We start from the raw sequence: 17,122 nt of genomic DNA, 5'->3' as shown, positions 1-17,122 counted from the left end.
CACAAAGAAAATTTTAAACTTAGCCTTATCAATGTAACATCACGATAATTGGCTAAAAGAAATCAGCGAAGACCTAAATGAAATTGGCATTAATAAAGAAACCATTCAAGATAGAATAAAATTCAGAAATTCAATTCATGAACAAAATTTTCTGTAAAACCCACCCGAATAAACACAGGATGGACTGAACAACGTAACTGGAACATAGCGAGAGGATGAAGAGATATTGGGAAGAGAAGAAAACCAAAAAAGTGCTAATAAGTTCAAAGCGCTCCTTAATTGAGCATAAGTATCAATAATAATAATAATAATAATAATAATAATAATAATAATAATAATAATAATACCAGGGCTACACATTCCCCCGCTATTTTAACTGCGCGCCTTCTCCATAGTCATATCTAACAGCGACCAAGAACTTTTAAGACTTTCTAAATCCTTATTCTCCGGTGGTTAGATGGCTCTGCCATCTATATTCTAGCGACCTCTAGGGCACTAAAAAATGTTAATTTCAGAAGATATTTCAGTTGCTCTAGTTGGTAAACCTTTCTTCTGATGAAAATTTTTTCATGTACCGAAGTTGTCAGTACTTCACTTGGTTCTTCCTCTGAAGTAATCTGCCTATCTTATGCCTGTAACTAAGTTCTCTAACCAATCAAACCCGGAGAGGGTGTGTGTGTGTGTGTGTGTGTGTGTGTGTGTGTGTAAATTCAGCCAATCAGTGCTGTGGATTTTTATTTAATCTGGAGCTTTCACCTACGGAGCAGCAGCAGTTTTCTTACTATCTAATACGTACTCTTTTCTTTCTGGGCTGAAATGTAGGATCTTCTGCGCAGTCTTCGGACTCAAAATATTTTCCCAGTAGGAAATATAAATAATGTGAGGGAGCACAAGTGGTGACCCTCAGATCTCTCCCCTTCAACGTTTGATCTGGGTGACTAAAGTTTTCCAACTCTAAATTTTGGAAATCTTGTCTCGGCATTTAAATTCTCCCCATTTTTGTCACCCTTTTTAGAATGGGATTATCCTCTGTATCATTGGACCTTAATCCCACTTAGGTTTTATTCTCTTCCCGAATATTCGTTAAGGAGTGCTTTTTGCCATTTATTAATGGCCTGGTTTATACAACTTTTCCTTTTAGGCTTTGAATTGTGGGTAATTATGTCTCTGAATTCCTTATGTTTCTTCGGGTAACCGTGTCTACTTTTAGGTTCTTAGGTGCTTAAACTAATTGTGATACTTTTTAATGGATAGCCCACCATGGGGCAACCGGTGTATGAACACTATGAAGAGGGGTCACCCTGGGGGTTACCGAGTGTAATTGAGATTGTAAATAGAAACTGATTGCTTGATTGAGCCTAGCATCTATTGTATCTTGGAGCTGAGACTCCTATAATATAGTACATGTTCGGAGCAACTATGCTTTTTCATAGTATTGTACCTGTCAGGATGAATTATGCTCTTTCATATGTAAGTTAATGACTGGGAGTTTAATCTTTTACCTGATTAATGACACATTGTTAGAACTGAATGTAGATATCCCCAAGTTATATTCCAACTGTTTATTTTTATGTCATTACATTATTCTCTCTGAATTTTATGAAAGGAAAGGAATTACATTTCAAAATTTGTTATAGTAAATGTTTGCTCTAAGTGATCCCCTGTCCAGCCATTCATCCTAGGTCCTCCCTAATCCTTCTAAAAGCCACGGAATGAAGATAATAATAATAATAATAATAATAATAATAATAATAATAATAATAATAATAATAATAATAATAATAATAATAATAATAATAATAATAATAATAATAATAACAATAATAATAATAATCTAGGCACCCGTGCTGCTCCGCAGCATTCGTTATAAATAGCTCAAATAACGTATCTTGATATGAAATTGCTCCTCGTGTTGCCCGGGTAATTTTTTGAATGTTTACTTTTAAGATTTATATTACTTGTTAATTACCTGTCAAGTGAATTTTTGTAGATTTCTTTATCGTGACGTTGGGTGATATTTTACGAACTAGTTCGTAATTTTAGAATTTTCTTGTGTGTTTAATTTAAGGTTTTAGCTTTAGAATATTTTGTTTAGCGTGGAAGTTTGTCCTTGTTGCAGTCCATAGTGTGTGGTCTCTTTCAGAAAAATAAGTGATAATAGTGTGTGTTTACGCGGCGCGTTATATATATGATGTACACGGTTCCAACTGTCATTGGGACTGTCACCGAACTCAAGAACTGTGGAGTAAGCACTAATCTCGGTTATTTTGGTCATTTTATTTTTCAACCCTTCTGATCGTCATGGAAGCTGATCAAGGAATCCAGAGTGTCACAATTCATCTCAGCGACCGGAAAGTATGGATTCGACTCTAATATTAGTCGATTTTAATGATTATTTTCATGTCATTTCCTCATAACCCATAACCGTAAGGTGTCATACCTCCACAGTATTTTTCTCCTCATAGTATGTCAGAGGTGAAATAAGTTTAGTTGAGAGCAATGCTGTAACACTTACACCCATAATCTTGGTCACTTTAGAAATTTTACTTTTCACCCGTTTGCATCTCCTATACCGATGGAGACTTAAACGTCATCCGGAGTGTCACTATTCATCTTAGCGACCAAGAAAACTATGGAACCAACGCTAATATAGGTCGTTTTAGATCATTTTTACATGCCACTCCAACCCCATTCCTCACTTACGGATGCTAGGTGTGTGTTACCCCCACAGTATTTCTCCCCAGATAGTTTTAAGCCACATTTTATTGCAAGCTGGTTTATCGACACCTGCCATTTTTTTTATTGTTTAGCTTTGCCGATATCTTTCCGTAGTGATATTGCTTCTTAATTGTGTGCAACCCTTTAAGTTTAGCATTGCCAAAATCTTTACGTAGTGATATTGCTTCTTAACTGTGTGCAACCCTTTAAGTTAAGCTTTGCCAAAATCTTTACGTAGTGATATTGCTTCTTAATTGTGTGCAACCCCTTAAGTTTAGCTTTTCCGATATCTTTACGTAGTGATATTGCTTCTTAACTGTGTGCAACCCTTTAAGTTTAACTTTGCCAAAATCTATACGTAGTGATATTGATTCTTGACTGTGTGCAACCCTCTAAGTTTAACTTTGCCGATATCTTTACGTAGTGATATTGCTCCTTAACCGCGTGCAACCCTCTAAACACAGCCATTCAGTGGTTTCATTTTACGATTACTCAATGTTGACTTAACTTAGAGACCTATGTCTGATGATTCACCGGCAGACAATTCCGGGGAGAAAAAACAAGAATGAACCAAATCGGTCCAGTAGAACATCCGGACGGATTGGATAAAGCTGTTTTAATATACATTTTCGACTCGTTTGCTGAACGGTCAGCGTACTGGCCTTCGGTTCAGAGGGTCCCGGGTTCGATTACCGGCCGGGTCGGGAATTTTAACCTTAATTGGTTAATTCCAATGACATGGGGGTTGGGTGTATGTGTTAGTCTTTATCCGCATTTCATCCTCATCACGACGCGCAGGTCCCCTACGGGTGTCAAATAGAAAGACCTGCAGGTGGCGAGCCGAGCCCGTCCTGGGATATCCCGGCACTAAAAGCCATACGAAATTTCAATAAACATTTTTAATATATAGATAAGAATAGTGTTACTTCTTTTAATAATTTAACAACAAATTTAAAAGGTCACGTACATTTTTTATTAATATATCACTCAATTAATTTTAAAACAATTAATATTGAATAAAATATTAATCTTGTCTCTTCTTCTCTTAGGTGTTTATTCCAATTTATTGGGGTCAGCAGTTAATTTATTTGGCACATTTTAACGACAGGATGCCCTTCCTTGCGCCAACCCTATGTGGCAGGATGTATAAATATTTTACTTATTTCTGCGGTGATTGGATATGTGCTATCCTTAACGGTATATGTCTTCATTCACACTTCAGGAGCTAGAGGAATTGACCAATGTGGTTAAAATCCCAGCTCGGCCGAACATTGAACCCAGGATTCTCCTCTTCTCGTTGCCCATTCATCCAAGTAGCTAGACTATTCCACAAATGAATATTAATTGAATATTTATATAAAATAACTTATTTGATATCTATATATATATAAAATAGCTTGTCCTGACTGACTGACTGATTCATCATCGCCGAGCCAAAACTACTGGACATATAGAGATGAAATTTTGGGGATATATTCATATTAAGACGTAGGTAATCGCTAAGAGAGGATTTTTGGACATTCCTTCGCTAAGGGGGTGAAAACGGGGGTGAAATTTTAAAATGAGTTGCTCTATATCTCAAAACTTTAAAAGTTTACAGATGTAAAAATTGGTATTTAGAATCTTCTTTAAAAATAAGGAAACACGTATTTTTTGTTTTCAGAAAATCCCAATAGGAGGGGTGAAAAAGGGTGAAAATGGGGGAAAATGGGTTGAATGCCTTTAATCAGGATACCGGTACCTATATCTCAGAAACTGAAGATATTACAGACCTGAAAATTGGTACTTTTGATCTCTTTTAAAAATAAAGAAACACGTAATTTTTTGTTTTTGGAAAATCCAATTAATGGGAGGGTGAAAAGGGGGTGAATTTTTAAAATGAAGGAATCTATATCTCCAAACTTTTAAAGTTTGCAGATGTAAAAATTGGTATTTAGAACCTTCATTAAAAATAAAGGAACACGTATTTTTTTGCTTTCGGAAAATCGCAATAGGAGGAGTGAAAAGGGGCTAAAAAGTGGTTGAATGCCTTTAATGAGGCTACTTATATATCAGAAACTGAAGATATTACAGACCTGAAAATTGGGGTTTGGGATCTCCGTTAAAAATAAAGAAACACGTATTTTTTTGTTTCTGGAAAATCCAATTTAGGGGGGGGGGTGAAAAGGGAGTAATATTTTAAAATGAGTGTATCTATCTCAAAAATTTTAAAGGTTATAAATGTGAAAATTGGTATATAGAATCTCCTTTAAAAATAAACAAACACACGTATTTTTTCGTTTTTGGAAAATCCAAATATTGGGGGGTAAAAAGGGGGGAGGGTAAATTTTTTAAAATGAGTGTGTATACATCTTAAAACTTTAAAATTTACAGATGTAAAAATTGGTAGTTAGAATCTCCTCTGAAAATAAAGGAAAACGTATTTTTTGTTTCATGTAAATCCCAATAGGAGGGGTGTAAAAGGGTGAAAAATGGGTTCAATGCCTTGAATGAAGATACATATATCTCAGAAACGAAAGATATTACAGAACTGAAAATTTGTATATGGGATCTCCTTTAAAAATAAAGAAACACGTATTTTTTAGTTTTGGAAAATCCAATTAATGGCGGTTAAACAGGAGTGACAAATTGGATGAATTTTTGAAAGACTATATCTACAGAATATCTTGGAAACGTAAAATGTTACAGACGTAAAAAGTGGGTGTTTGTATCTCCTGTAAATCTAAAGAAACATAGGTGATTTGTGTTTGGAAACTCCACTTAAGGGGAACTCAAAAGGGGTGAAATTTTAAAATGAGAATTTTTACAGTTTATCTCAAAAAACTTAATATGTTACAGAAGTGAAAAATGGTATTTTTTATCTGTATTAAACATAAAGAAACGTGTATTTTTAGCTTTCGGAAATACCACTTGGGTGGAGGGGGGGGTAAAAGTGACTGAAAATGGTGTTGAATTCTTTTAATTAAGCTACTGATATCTCAAAAATGAAGATGTTACAGACGTGAAATTTGATATTTGCAATCTGCTTTAAAAATAAAGAAACACGTATTCTCGGAAAATCCAATGAGGGGGGGGGGGGGTGAAAGAATTGAAAAATTAATTAAATTAATTGAATGAGAATACATACATCTAATAAAAACTAAAGTTGTTACAGACGTGAAAATTCGTATTTGGATCTCCTTTAAAAACAAAGAAAAACGCGTTTTGGGGGGAAACCATCTTGGAGGGCGGGAGTGTAAAGGAGTTGAATTCCTTTCATGAGGACACATAAATCAAAAACTGAAGAAGTTAGAGTCGTGATAATTGGTATTTAGAAGATCCTTTACTATTAAAGAAACAAGTATTCTTTGCGGGAAAATTCACTTAGGGGGGAGGGGAGTAGTGTGAAATGAAGTTAAAAAAAGTAAATTATTTTTATGGGGATACTTATATCTCAAAACTGAAGGTAATAGACGTGAACATTGGTGTTTGAAATCTTCTTTAAACATAAGAAACAAGCCTTTTGTTAATTTTTTTTTGGGGGGGGGGTGCCGGTAAATAAACTTAACGGCGGTGGGGTGTAGAAGGAGGTGAGACCAATTGATTTTACTATTCTTAATGTACTTATAAGGATCCTCGGCAGCGCGCCGGCCTCTCACAGCTGGGTTCCGTGGTTCAAATCCCGTTCACTCCATGTGACATTCGTATTGGACAAAACGGAGGCGGGACAGGTTTTTCGCCGGATACTCCGGTTTTCCTGTCATCATCCATTCCAGCAACACATAATAATAATAATAATAATAATGATGATGTTCCGGACCGTCGTCAAATGTGCGGACCGCGCTGGAAACGGCTCCTGGACGGGTAATGACTAAGAATGCAGTCCGGCCGCGGGTTCAGTGCCTTCTAGGCACCCAATATGACACCACGCCGGATCTCCTGAAGGATTTTATCCCTATTAAAAATGATTATATTAAAAGATGGCAAAGATTTACGGACCCAACTGACCGGGAGGAATACCTGAGCCTAGCCCGGGAAGAACGAAATCGATTGCTGGAAAAGAAGATTGAAAAATGGGAGGAAACATGCCGTAATCTAATAGAAAACGAGTCAGATCGGGAATCTTGGTGGGTTCTCGCAGAAAACGAGTCAGACCGCGAATTTCGGCGGATTATATATCTAAAACAATAAGCATTCAATTATAAATTTCAGTATAATACCGTAGCGAAGCACGGGTATGTTGCTAGTCTATATATATAAAATAACTTGTCCTGACTGACTGACTGACTGATTCATCATCGCCGGGCCAAAACTACTGGACATAAAGAAATGAAATTTTGGGCATAGATTCATATTAAGATGTAGGTGCTCGCTAAGAAAGTATTTTTGGATATTCCTTCGCTAAGGAGGTGAAAAGGGGGTTGGAATTTTAAAATGAGTGTATCTATATCTCAAAACTTTGAAAGTTTACAGATGTAAAAATTGGTATTTAGAATCTTCTTTAAAAATAAGGAAATACGTATTTTTTTGTTTTCAGAAAATCCCAATAGGAGGGGTGAAAAACGGTAAAAAGGGGTTGTATGCCTTTAATCAGAATACCGGTACTTATATCTCAGAAACTGAAGATATTACAGACCTGAAAATTGGTACTTTTGATCTCTTTTAAAAATGAAGAAACACGTATTTTTTTGTTTTTGAAAAATCCAATTAATGGGAGGGTGAAAAGGGAGTGAATTTTTAAAAACAGTGCATCTATATCTCAAAACTTTTAAAGTTTACAGATGTAAAAATAGGTATTTAGAATCTTCATTAAAATAAAGAAACACGTATTTTTTGTTTTCGGAAAATCCCAATAGGAGGGGTGAAAAGGGGTGAAAATGAATTGAATGCCTTTAATGAGGATACTTATATCTCAGAAACTGAAGATATTACAGACCTGAAAATTGGTACCTTTGATCTCTTTTAAAAAAAAGAAACACGTATTTTTTTTTGGAAAATCCAAGTAATGGGGGTGAAAAGGGGGGTGAATTTTTAAAATGAGTGTACCTATATCTCAAAACTTTTAAAGTTTATAGATGTAAAATATGGTATTTAGAATCTCCTTTAAAAATAAAGAAACACGTTTTTTTTTTTGTTTTCGGAAAATCCCGATAGGAAGGGTGGAAAAGGTGAAAAAGAGGTTGAATGCCTTTAACGAGGCTACTTATATTTCAGAACCTGAAGATATTACAGACCTGAAAATTGGTATTGGGGATCCACTTTAAAAATAAGGAAACACGTATATTTTCGTTTTTGAAAAATCCGGATAATGGGGGGTGAAAAGGGGGGTTAATTTTTAAAATGAATGTGTCTATATATTAAAACTTTAAAAGTTTACAGATGTAAAAATTGGTATTTAGAATCTCCTTTAAAAGTAAAGGAATAAGTATTTTTTCGTTTTCTGTAAATCCCAATAGGAGGGGTGTAAAAGGGTGAATAGTGGGTTGAATGCCTTTAATGAGGATACATATATCTCAGAAACTGAATATATTACAGAACTAAAAATTTGTATATGGGATCTCCTTTAAAAATAAAGAAACGCGTATTCTCGGAAAATCCAATGAAAGGGGGGGGGAGAATTCTAAAATTAATTGACTTAATTGTATGAGAATACATACATCTAATAAAAACTAAAGTTGTTACGGACGTGAAAATTGGTATTTTGATCTCCTTTAAAAACAAAGAAATACGCGTTTTGTGGGGGAAACCATCTTGGGGGGCGGGAGTGGAAAGGAGTTGAATTCCTTTCATGAGGACACATAAATCAAAAACTGAAGAAGTTAGAGTCGTGATAATTGCTATTTAGAAGGTCCTTTACTATTAAGGAAACAAGTATTTTTTGCCGGAAAATTCACTTAAGGGGGGGGGGGGAGAAGTGTGAAAGGAAGTAAAAAAAATGCGAATTATTTTTATGGGGATACTTATATCTCAAAACTCAAGGTAATAGACGTGAACATTGGGGTTTAGAATCTCCTTTAAACATAAGGAAACACTCCTTCTTTTAATTTTTTTTTGGGGGGGGGTAAGTTAACTTAACGGCGGTGGGGTGTAAAAGGAGGTAAGACCAATTGATTTTGCTGTTCATAATGTACTTATAAGGAGCCTCCGTTGCTCAGGCGGCAGCGCGCCGGCCTCTCACAGCTGGGTTCCGTGGTTCAAATCCCGGTCACTCCATGTTCATTCGTGCTGGACAAAACGGAGGCGGGACAGGTTTTTCTCCGGATACTTCGCTTTTCCCTGTCATCATTCATTCCAGCAACACTGTCCAATATTTCATTTCATTTGTCATTCATCGATCATTGCCCCAGAGGAGTGCTTCGGCAGCCGGCACAATTCCTACTGTCGCCGCTAGATGGGGCTTTATTCATTCCATTCCTGACCCTGTCGAATGACTGGAAACAGGCTGTATATTTTCGATGTACTTATTCTGATCATTAACCGATCTTTTTAATCTTTCCTGGGTTCGTTTTCAACAGCCAACTTTTCCTTCGGAGAACGTTCTTATATTACAGTAGATTCTCCTGGCATGTGAATAAAAATTTAAACACATTTGAAATAAACGATAGGAATGAGATTGACCGTCCAATTGTTCACCTCTATAATAAGGTCAATAATGCACGGAAGTATGTCATTCGTATCGCCAGAAATCCCGCACACTTGCCTACGCGCGACATTGGTGCTGGTCACATTCTCAACAATAACAATGGCAGCAGATGTAATTTACCGCCAAGTAGCGGTCTTGCATCTTACTGTGGGGTACAGAACATCTATAATAATAATAATAATAATAATAATAATAATAATAATAATAATAATGTTCTGGACCGTCGTCAAATGTGCGGACCGCAGTGGAAACGGGTCCTGGACGGGTAATGACTAAGAATGCAGTCTGGCCGCGGGTTCAGTACCGCCAAGGCACCCAAGACGACACCACGCCGGATCTCCTGAAGGATTTGTTCCATATTAAAAACGCTTATAAGAAAAGATGGCAAAGATTTAGGGATCCAGCTGACAGGGTGGAATACCTGGACCTAGCCTGGGAAGTACGAAATCGATTGCTGGAAATAAAGATTGAAAAATGTGAGGAAGCTTGCCATAATCTATTAGAAAACGAGTCAGATCGCTAATTTTGGCGGATTCTCGCAGAAAACGATTCAGATCGCGAATTTCGGCTGATTATATATCTAAAACAACATTCAATTATAAATTTCAGTATAATACCGTAGCGAAGCACGGGTATCTTGCTAGTATAAAATAAATGCATTTAAACGTCTAGCTATGACCTCATGCAGAAAGCGAATATTTTTATTTTTACTAGCCTTGTACGTAGTTACATGGTGCCTATACTTTGTATTAACTTACCGCTGATTTATAGCCTGATGCCTTTTCTGGCGCCAGCTCTAAAGTATAAAGAAGTTTGTATTTAGTAGTGATTTTCAGGGTCATGTGTTCTATCCAGTGATAATTTTCTGGCAGTACGCTCCGGGACACGTACCATTCAATGCTCACAAGAAATTGCATAATACAGATATTATAACGAGAGAATAATAAACAATAGACATTTCTATGAAAACATAAATATTATTCAGTTTCGTCTACATCTGGTGTATTTATATATTTGTACGTTAGTAATAAGCTTAGAGATCATGGCAGCCAATCTCACATAATTAGTTAATCCTGGTGACAAGAGGTATATTGAGTCATCATAATTGTATATTTTGGGTAATGAATATATGCCATAAATAGTGTAATTTTGATGTCTTTAATTGTCAGTATTTTCATCAATCACTGCATAAGAACGCTGAATGTTGAGGGAAGATATTATTCCAGAATTTTAATGAAGAAAATATTAGTAAACGATGATGAGAAACCACATTGAGTATAGTCACTGAAAATCATCTCGGCCCGAAATCGAACCTGTCATCCTCGACTATTCAGTGCGAGTGTAGATTTATACTCGACTGTGAAGCCACTATTTAGAAGACGAGGCATTCGACTATAGACTTTAAAAGCGATACTCTTCCATTTGAATTATAGCTCGATTTAAAAAGAAAGATATATATATATATATATATATTACAGCTCATTAAGAATCCCGTCTTTTTTTCTCAACCTCTCCCGCCAGGCGTATTTTCTTTGTGAAGGCAGTCAGCCCGTTCATTTTTGTATTCTGTATCAATATTCATTACCATTCCAACACAAAAGAGCTGAGGCGTAAACTTTATTGAAATTCTCAAAGTAGATTACGGAGGGAATATATTTCTTCTTTTGCTCCATTTTTCTGAATGTTTAATTTTGTAGCTCTGTCCTCTCAGATGATGTGGGGCCTTAAAAAATTCGTATTTCAACGGAAAGTTTTTCCCTCTTTTTTGTATTCCTGCCGTGTTCGTATACGTTCTGAGGAGAGAAATTAACTTTTTCTTCCTAATGAATGTTTACTCTCTCCTTTGATCTGACAAAAATGAAACAGGCAAGAGGAATGATGTAATTTTTTAATCCGACTCTTTTCAGAGAAAGGAGGGAGAAGCGTGATATTTTATACGAGGTACTCTCAGGATCCTCTGGAGTGAAATATTAGAAGGAAGAAAAAATGGACCTTGACTAACTCTCTCCCTTCTGAATGCAGACTGATACTTTCCTTCTTCATTCCAAGTTATATGCAGTTAATGCTCTACAATTTGGCAAATATGTTAACAATAAAATAGTCTTGAAGTGTAGCATGCCTGCCTCTTACTGGGAAGCCTCTGGTTCGATTTCTGGCCTGTCCACCGGTTATACTTTTGTACTAGCGGCACATGGTCCACTTGCCCTTATAAGATGAACTGAGTAGCTGTATGCTACGAGAGACAGCGAAACCAGTCAAGGTAGCCAAGCAGGTCGGTTAAAGATGTCATCGTAATGGATACATAAGACTCCAGTCATTAGTCCATCTGGAAGGGCAACAGTCGTCTTGGTGGGCAGTTGCGTCGGGGTTGGTTGGTTTGTTTGTTTCAAAATGTAAACTAATAGCGGACTTACCATTTTTCACATGGTTTTTGTTTTAATAAACAATTTCACCTATTTTTCATATTAAGAAAGAAAATCTTCCTGGTTCTTATAATCTCCAAAGAATGACCAGGAGATGCCCAGAACTCCTCCTCTGTCGGCATAAAAGTTGTCTAGTACTGTAGCCCGCGACCTATCGCTCGGAAATAATGCCCAGATGTTGTGTTCTTATTCTGTTATTTTTACCATTCAAAGGTTGGATTTTTCAAAAAATTTATTCTTTGGTTTGGTGATTTCTGAAATGTCGTATTGAGTGAACTAGTGAGTGAGTGATATTCTACATGTGTATACACATAGACTGGGTCAGATAAGATGTTACCGGGCGAGTTGGCTATGCGGTTAGGGGCGCGCAGCTGTGAGCTTGCATCCGGGATATAGTGGGTTCGAACCCCACTGTCGGCAGCCCTGAAGGTGGTTTTCCGCCGTTTCCTATTTTTACACTAGACTTGGAAATGTCCTTAAATTCGTTCCGGTACTGGATGTCACGTTCAAAACAAGGATGAAAATGATTTGAAGTCACATTTGAAACACATAGGAAACATAGTTCCACTGCACGTAGGAGAAAGGATCACGACTAATGGCAGAATGCAGTGTGGAGGACCTCGTAATTATGAATTAATTCAAATATCTTGGCACCGCATTTCATGCCTCAGCTACCTCGTTCAGAAGCCATGTAAGGAAGAGGTATTTTTCAGCCATCAGAAGCATATATGACATCAGCAGAGTTGGGAAGTAATTAAAAGTAATCGGATTAATTGTAACGATTACATTCTTTGTAATTTTTATTTTTCATCGTTACTTTTACTTCTTGAAATAAAATTGTAATCTTTACATTCTAGTAATAGTTACATTTTATTGATATACATCGCACGGAAGCAGAAACGGGGAAGAAATAAATGATAATGAATATAACTTTTTCAACTCGGCTACAGCAGAACCAGTAATCTCCACGAGCACGCATCGTCAGTCCAATCACCTCAATATGGTCGAGGTTTTATTTATATTTATAGTAGGGCACTGTGGGTTCGTATATGGCCTTCTCGTTGTTAACGTCGTGTGGCTGGTCTGAACTCCGATCAAACCTCACAGTTGGGTCTAGCATATAGCTTAGTGACTCTGATATGGTATTCTGATATTCAGAAAGAAACGTCGAAAGTGGTATGCACTGGAGAATTGATAATTATTATTGAAAAAGCCTTGCTTTTAACTGTCTTGTAAAATTTACACCAGCGACAAAATACTCATTTCTTCCTTTGAACGTCACTTTATATGCATTTTACCTTGATGTTTGGAAATACTACTGAGAATCTGGAGACGTACAACTTGAGAGTACAGTATGAGGTTTCGAGTTTGGTCTCATTGCTGTCTCCCAGTTATACAGTAGGAGAGCTCGGTTAACGACAAAGAGGCGACCGCAGTGGCATACCTTACCTTAACGAAATGCGAAGCTGTAGATTTTAATAAAGATTGTGTAGTCGAGGAGAGGTTTCATTACAATAGGGATATTGTGTTGCAGGTAAGGGAGCAGCTCACACACATTTACTAAACAAACAGCCTCTTTCTGGAAAACTATATCCTCACTTTGCATTTATAACCTGTAATTGTATACCAACACTTTGTCACCTCTGTGTCGCTGGAGTTATACAGAACAACCGTCTCATATAACACACAGTGTCTGCCTTATGACTTCATTTTGTTATGATTTGTACGTACAGAGAATACAGATGCAAACAGTAATCCAATAAGTACTTCGGGCACTACGTCCAATTTGAGTGCTGTTTGTATGAAGGAGCTATACTAAATGAATGGATAGTCGCTACAGTAGTCCCTATCTGTAAAGGAAAGAGTGATAGACATAGATCTGAAAATTACAGGCCAGTCAGTTTGACATGTGTTGTACGTAAGCATTGGGAAAGTGTTCTTTCTGATTATATTGGACATGTTTGCGAAATTAATAATTGGCCCGATTGAAGGCAGCTCGGGTTTAGGAAGTGTTACTCCACTAAAGCTCAACTTGTAGGATTCCAGAAGACATAGCAGATATTTAGGAGGTCAAATCGATTGTATCGCGATTGACCTATATTAGGCATTTAATATGATAGATCATGGAAGACTGCTGGCAAAAAAAGAGCCCAATTGGACTAGACAAACGAGCGACTGAAGGGGTGGCTATATTTCTAGAAAATGGAACTCAAACAATTAGAGAAGGTGAAGCTTTATCTCATCCTGTAATCATTAAGAGGGGAATTCCTCAAGGCAGTATTACTGTGTTATACCTTTTCTGCTTATATAAATATATATTGAACCCATGACCCTTGTGTCCCAAGAAATTAGAGTCTCAATGTTACAACATGAGGCCCCATATAAATCGCAATGAGAAGCTCGAATACATTTTTTTATCTCGCAGAGGCGGCACGAGGCGAGAAGGTTGCCACTTTCCTTCTCACGCTATGAATTGTAACGTCACTCGCACGTGTCGAGGGTGCATGGATACATAATAAAGTGTCGATTAAATAAATATATTTATTAAAATGAATGAGTGTCCTGTAATTATCTGTGAGACAATTGGTCCTTAGTAATACAGATTTGAGGTTGCTAAGCAGTTTCCGAGGAAATCTGGTAAAAGACGCGCGTTTTATTTGGTGTTGTGTTTACCGGACAAGATAGTTCGAATTATAATGTTGTGTTTTTGAATTTTCCTCATTTAAATATTTCTTAAATAAACCACAAATTTTCTTAGAGTTGATTTTTCATTTAAGTAGATAGACTAGATAATACTGAAACACGCGTCTTACCTAAGCAAGTGACGAAGAACCCCTTAACGTCCCAAGAGACAGATCTCATGCTAATTGCTAATAGGTAAGGAAGGTAGGTATCCTTTATGGACTTCCAAGGGTTCAATAAATATATATTTATATGTATGTTCATGACTATTAAATATTAACTATTATAACCAATTAATTATAATTAATTATTAATTAATAATATTAAAATATTTGTATGGGCTACAATCATGAGTCCTCCTTCCTTTGAAAACAGCATATCAATAGCACTTTCCACTTCAGAAATATTTGGAGTAATAATAGAGGGTAGTGATACAGGATAGCAGGGTAAATTAAATTTGAGGATAAAAATCAACCCTCTAACGAGTATAACTTCCATTAACTATACTGTTGTTCAAAGGTAAATATTTCAAATTGAGAATCACTCCGGTGTTCGAAAGTAAAAATGTCGAACTGGGACCAAGCGTCTGATCAGTTCTAGTTGAAAAACTATATTACCTTACTTTGCTCCAGTTGACTCTGGATGAGAACTGTCTTGAGCAGAGTTTAAGTAAGGCCGCCTTGTGCTGACAGATTTACTAGCACGAAGAGATGTATTAAATAAATAATCAAATTTAATATTTTATTCACATTATTCACAATTACAATAATCCAATCTACATTTCAGTGAATCCCACATAAAGTAGCTTGTGTGTGGGCTTGTATACAATACGTACCATAAATAAATAAATAAATAAATAAATAAATAAATCAATGAGGATGACCATTCGGATCCGGAATACAATGAGGTTTCAATTTCAACATAATTTACGAACAAGGAAAAAGTAGAAATTTTTATTGTTAATGTTATTATTGTCTTCTCCTTTTAGGGAAGAGTATTTATCACGTTCTCAGGTATAGATGGAAATGAATGATCTGTTGAAGGTCCCCCAGAATCTGTATTACTATTATTTATATTTGTAGAATGGAACTTTGAAGTTTTGCAGTAAGGTTAGTGTCTGACTAGGGAGAGTCTCTTGCCTTCTGGCAATCCATCGACCGATATGTATGCCAATAACATTCTTATTATCCCGATCCTCTTTATTACTGGGATTTTCCCATACAATGTATACAGGAGTGGGGGAATTTGTGCATGCTTTCTTCAGGTTACGTTAGGTATTTTTAGGATTGTTGGGGCCACTCTGGGTCATTTTTAGGATTTCTAAGTGAAAATCCAACCCGCGATTTACCGGATTTGAATCACGTCAATGGAATGCTAGCAGCTACCCTGTGTGTTAGTCACAAATTGTGTATATACGTATAATATTTGCATTATTTTCCTACTAGAAATACGCTCATACTCTCTCTTTCCATCTTTCCTTGATTATTCCTTGCATACTTTATTCTATAATGATTGTAATTACTGTACATCTTCTTTTCTATTCTAGCTCCCAGCATGTTACGTTGATTTGCCCAGATCATCTAATAAAGGCATCTATTTAATGGTGAGTTTTTAAATACTTATCATTTGATTATCTATTGATTAACCCGTTAAATTGTCGTACATGGCAGATTACAACATGGTATATTGTATTATTAAAAGTTTTCCGTGCTGAGAACATTTTAACTGTACATTTTAAATAAGATGGGCTCTCACGGCAATTGCCATGATTGAAGACTAATTCTGTAGTAATCATTATACTGACGTACTTCAAAGAATACCTAGTTTCTATGTGTGTGTGTGTGTTATTGTGTATAGAAGTGCGCCAGGTCACAGTTTAGAATGATGACTTGCTGTGATGAATAATTCCATTCTCCTTCGACCAGCCATGCGGTCGCCTGATATGCCAGATTGTACCGCCCTAGTGAGCCGATCAGCTCCCTTCGTCAATAATGCACCTCCCCTTCAGCCTGCTGTTAGTTACCTTTATGTAAATTCAGCTTTGTCGGTGACAGCTAAATGTCATCCTCAATAATGCATGGTCCACCTAGACTGGGCTGGAAATGGCCAGTCTCTCAGTGGAAGGACAAATGGAAGCAGTACGGTTACCACGATCGAGACAAGTTTGAATTCATTAAAACGATTTTTTAAAATGTTTTCTGAATTCAGAACAGGACTCGAACACAAATTCATATGATTGGAGGTCGTATAATAGTGCCTTCTCCTTACGGAAGATTGGAGATCCTTGTGGCACATTAATTTCTGCCCATATAAATTCCTGCAATGCACGAATCAAATTAGCTCTTATAGATTGAGGACTTTACACTCTAGTATACAAACTGACAAAAGCCAGGGAAGTGACTGGGGCGATGATAAGGAGGATAGAAAGCCAAGAAGTATGGTCTAGTTCACTACTGCTATTTGTTAATTACAGATCATCACAGCTACAGGAGAACATTTATCGTGTTGTGTTGCCTCCAGTGTGCCGGCAGAGACGCTTCGATTAGCTGCTGTGACGTTTATTTCTCACCTAGACCAGCATTGCCCGCCCCCTCCCCCCAGCCCTATGGAAGGGGGTTTGAATAACATCCACGGTATCCCCTGCCTGTCGTAACAGGCGACTGAAAGGGGTCCCCAG

The 17,122-nt window shown here is 36.8% G+C and overlaps 1 long non-coding RNA gene across 1 annotated transcript in view; it reads left to right on the top strand.

Annotated features, from left to right (window-relative positions):
* The window catches only part of LOC136870865 (uncharacterized), an 882,383-nt gene that overhangs the window by 344,217 nt on the left and 521,044 nt on the right, over positions 1-17,122 (top strand). The window contains exon 4 of the long non-coding RNA XR_011018019.1: positions 15,992-16,048. This is a non-coding gene — a long non-coding RNA (uncharacterized lncRNA). The remainder of the gene's footprint in view (positions 1-15,991; positions 16,049-17,122) is intronic.

This window comes from Anabrus simplex, chromosome 1, assembly GCF_040414725.1.
Source record: "Anabrus simplex isolate iqAnaSimp1 chromosome 1, ASM4041472v1, whole genome shotgun sequence".
Classification (NCBI taxonomy): domain Eukaryota; kingdom Metazoa; phylum Arthropoda; class Insecta; order Orthoptera; family Tettigoniidae; genus Anabrus; species Anabrus simplex.
Note: the sequence above shows the minus strand (reverse complement) of the source record. Positions and strands in the feature narration are given on the sequence as shown.